Below are 5,200 nucleotides of genomic sequence, written 5' to 3' on the forward strand. Positions count from 1 at the left end.
TGACCATGACAGTCTCATGATTTCAAAGTATGAATCATCCAAATAGTCGTTGCAGAATCCAAGTTTAGATTTGAAATCCACTGTATCCTAATTTGTCTGATTTTGAATTTGACTACATATATAGTTGACTTGAAACCCAACCCGACGAATAAAAGCTGTTTTTAATATGTAATTCAAGCACAAATTGATGCTATTGAAAATAATTAAATGTGTAAAACCATCTGCATTTAATTTTACTGTCAAATCAAAAATTAAGGAAATCATGTCCAAGTAATTTGAAGTTCTGAAAAATAAAATCATCCAATGAACCCATTTTAGGCGTATATCATTATGATTCCATTACAATGTAGTACATTGTTGCTGGGATTTCACATTCATTCTTTATCGTGCACCTCCAGGACAACCAGAAGATCACTTTGAGCCAGTTGCTTAGCCCCGCGAGAGGGGGGGGGGGGGGGGGGGGGGGAGGAGTTTCAGAGTGCAGAAAGCTAAAAAACAGAAAAACCCTAAATTTAATTATCAAGCCCCCCCAAAAGAAACCTTGAACTCAGTTACAGAGGACATGGAGCTACAACAAAAAAGTCTTCCATATCACCATTTGGATCAAGGATTTCATGAGAAAAATAAGACAATAATTTATTTATTATATTCTCTTTGACTATGTTTGGAGAGACTATAGATTTGGAGTTGTATTGGATCCAAATAAAATATAGTGTAAAATTGCATCGAAATTTGTCCAAGTCTAACCAAATCTAAATTCAAGGTTTGAAATCCATACTCCCAAACATTACTTATCTAAATTTGTTTAAATATAAACAAGCAAAAAGTTTAGGATCAGTCTGATTATGAAATATTTTTTATTTTTTATTTTCAAAATTTTAAAAGAATTTCAAATATTACAATGTTTTCTATTTTGTTAGAATATGAAAATTGCAATATAATTAAATTTTATAAATGTTCTAAAGTAAAAAAAATAAGGTGATAACTCTGTGAACTGAAAATGAAAGTGAACCTATTTTCCACCTTTGTTCATGTTTTCTTGTCTTTTTTCATATATATATATATATATATATATATATATATATATATATTAATTTTAATTGAAATTAAGTTCCCTTATACAAACACTACATTGTTATCATAAAACAAATGACAAAGTAAAACTTTTTATGAATTCATAACAAGGAACAGACAAAAAATAATTGTTTTCAAATTTTATCATGCAAGTGTATTTCTTATCACATATTGGATGAAATAATAGAGAATATCTACCTCAATTTTTAATTTTTTTTTTTATTGCGTGGCTTCTTGTTCCAAGGAATAACTATTTTGCAAATCAAATGTGACCAAAGAATTAGATATTAAAATTTCAACTATTTTAGGTTTGTGAAGTGGCTCTTTCTTAAAATAAGATGAAATATAGTGAAGAATTTAGAAATGCAGGTAATAACTGTTTCTTATATGTTCATTATTATTTCATCCAAGATATGGGGTGTAGTTGGATTAAGGATTTTGGTTGGGAAAAGGAAATGAAAGGAGAATAAGAAGAAAACTCATTTTCCACTATATTTTCTCTCTGTATAAAATATTGTTAAAACCAAAAATTTATTTTAAAATTATTAAGTTAAGAAAAATCAAATGTAAATGATTTGTAAAATCATATTTTTGTTCATTGACTTGGTACATTTTTTATTTTCTTTCTTACTTTCCTTGATAGTCAAACATGAAAAAGTGGATTCCTTAATATTTTTGTTTCTTTTTTGTAAGATTTTCCAAGTTCCAAATGGAGCCTTAATAAGAAAGGAATATACATTCATATGGTGAAATATAGGAATAGTTATTCTTTATACATTCTTTGTTATGAACTCAAAAAGTTTTACATTAATTATTTGCTTTATAGTATCATTAACTATTTGCTTTATAGTATCAACATAGTTGTTTAGATAAATAATTGTAATTAACATATTATAACTAATCTATTTTTAGAAATAGACATTCCGCGAATAGAACAAAGAATAAAGAATATTGAAGAAATAATTATAACATTTTCTCAAATCTTTTATTACATTGCATCTTATTTTAAGAAATAACTACTTTAGAAACCAAATCTTATGAAAGAATTAAAGATTAAGTTTTAACTATTTTTTTTTAGCTTGGTAGGCCACAAAGATGCATTTGTTAGCATCATTTCCTTTTTTTTTTTTTATTACATAGGAACTCCAATCACCAACGAGCTCTTTGGACCCCCTGATGCGACACCAAACTTACGGATCAGCATCTTCCACCCCCAGGTCTCGTTAATCAGGATAAAGTCTGGGTGCGGACACGGCTTCCGTGCATTAGTTGGACATTCGGCCAACCCGATCTCCGGGACACATCTCCATTACCATCCACGGTCCTCACTGGCCCACAGAGCGAACTCTCACAATCCACAGGTATCGCTGCCTTCGTGAGTGTATTTACTTGAAATTGAACCCCCGATACTCCTTCTTACATGCTGATGCCTTTCTACCGCGCCATGCCTGTGGGGGCATCATTTCCTACTTTAGATGATAGGATTAGTAATCATTTCAACTAATTCAATATTGATTAATACTTAGAAAAAAGAAATATAATAGTACTGCAAATATACGTGCCTATAAAAAGTACAAACAATCTCATGAGCTTAGATTTGGTACAATGAATAAACCACAATTTTCTAGCCAGAAGGGCCAAAGAAAATGAAAATAATTTATAATTAAATAAAAATTTGAATTTTGTTCAATTTACTCTGCAAATAGATGGAATACACTATTTTTGTTAGGAAATTTTTTTTACTAAAAATAAAAGAAAATAAGAAAATAAAACAACACGAACACAATTTTAAAGTTTTAATTTTTTAAATATCGCCACCATATATATATATATATATATATATATATATTAAGATTTGATTAAAATGAATGACCTAACTTGAAGATAGGTCTCTCCCTATATTTATATACAAATTAAATACATTCTAATGACAATAATACGCTTACTAACTCAACATACTAACACACTCAATAATAATAATAATACTAAAAGACATAAACAACCTCTAATATTCCCCCACAAGTTAGAGCATAAATGTCATATGTGTCTAACTTGTTACAAATGAATTTAACACGAGCATCCCCAAAACTTTGGTTAAAAATTCAACAAGCTGCATGTTCGACTTCACATAAGCAGTTGTGATGAGTTTCTACACAAGTTTTTCCCAAACAAAGTGGCAATCAACTTCAGTTTGTTTCATCTGCTCATGAAAGATCGGGTTGGAGGCAGTATAAAGAGTAGCTTGATTGTCACACAACAACTTCATTGGTTGAGAATGAGAAAAACCCAATTCTTCCAACATGTTCTTCAACTAGAAAAGCTTACAAGCAGCGTGAGTCATAACTCTATATTATGATTCAACACTTGATCTTACTAACACAGTTTGTTTTTTACTCTTCCAAGAAACCAAATTACCACCAACCAAGATATAGTACAAGGTGGTCCGATCGGAAGGCAATCTAGACCAATCTGCGTTTGTATATCTATAGATATAAGTGTGACCATGACCACGATATAAAAGACCTCTCCCAGGAGCACCTTTGAGATGTCTCAATATGTGAATCATTGCATTCCAATGACTTTTCCTCAGAGAACCTAGAAATTGACTCACAACACTTTTTACAAAAGGCATATCCGACCGAGTGACTATGAGGTAATTCAACTTTCTAACAAGTCTATAGTATTGTCCAGGATTAGGAAGTAAATCACCTAAATCGGACATTAACTTGTTGTTAGGATCCATGGGTGTATCAACTAGTTTAGATCCTAATAAGCCAATTTCATCCTGTAGATCAAGAACATGCTTCCTTTGTGAAAAAACAATTCTGATAAGAAATCTTGATACGTCTATACCCAAGAAGCATTTTGATAGTCTCAAATATTTGGCCTGACACTTAGTTGTAGAAAAAGTTTGAGACTCTGAATACCTTCATTATCATCACTTTTAATAACAATATCATCCACATAAACAATAAGAAGGATCATACCTGATGAAACATGGAAAGATCCCTAGCATATCGTCAAAGATCAAATTCAAGTAGTACAACACTGAAACAACCAAACCATGCTTTGGGAGACTGTGTTAAATCATATAAAGCCTTCTTAAGCCGACACACTAAGTTTGACTCCCCTTGAGCAATAAACCCATGTGGTTGCTCCATATAAACCTCCTCCTCAAGGTTACCATACAAGAAGACATTTTTCACATCTAACTGATGTGGAGGCATGTGATTAGTAGCCAAGGAGACGAATAGATGTGTTGATGTAAGTTTGGCAACTAGAGAAAAAGTATCAGAGTAATCCATACCATACACCTGAGTGTATCCCTTAGCAACAAGATGAGCCTTTAGACGAGCCACAAAACCATCAGGGCTGACTTTCCCAGTGTAAATCCAGTGACAACCAACCATAGACTTGTCAGGAGGAAGAGGTACCAAGTCCCACGTACCATTATCATGTAAAGCGTTTATCTCTTCAACCATAGCATCTCTCCACCTAGAATGGGCTAAGGCTTCCGAAATAGAATTAGGAAGGGTAGTAGATGATAAAGCAGTGAAAAAACAATAATAGAAGGGTATTAAGGAGTCATAAGAAACATAGTTGGAAATGGGATGTTGAGTACACGTGCGTTTATCTATCTAAACAAAAATAGAAGGATCAACATCATGGGAAGTATAATCATTAGATAAGGAAACCAAAGGCGTGGTAATAGAAGCTAGAGGGCGTTTTTTTCCTTGGAGTCGTCGTCGTGAATAATCCAGAAAATTAGGGTGATCAAGACGATAAAAAGGACTTGAACTACATGGAGACTTAGATGGTGGGTTGGGTAAGGACAGTAACGTAGAATTTGGAAGATTAGACAAATGAAAAGTCTCATTGAGCTAAGAAATACTTAGTGACTGAGTGTAGTAAGGTGTAGATTCAAAGAAGGTAACATCAGTAAAAACAGAGAAGCAATGCAGCATAGGAATATAACAATGGTATCTTTTTTGAGTATATGAGTAGCCCAAAAAGACACATTTTATAGCACGAGGATCTAACTTATCCCCCCCAGGACTTAGTTGTTGAACAAAGGGCACACACCCAAATATATGAGAAGGAAGAGAAAATAAAGGTGAATTAGGAA

The sequence above is a fragment of the Malania oleifera genome, chromosome 5 (assembly GCF_029873635.1).
Source record: "Malania oleifera isolate guangnan ecotype guangnan chromosome 5, ASM2987363v1, whole genome shotgun sequence".
Taxonomy (NCBI): domain Eukaryota; kingdom Viridiplantae; phylum Streptophyta; class Magnoliopsida; order Santalales; family Ximeniaceae; genus Malania; species Malania oleifera.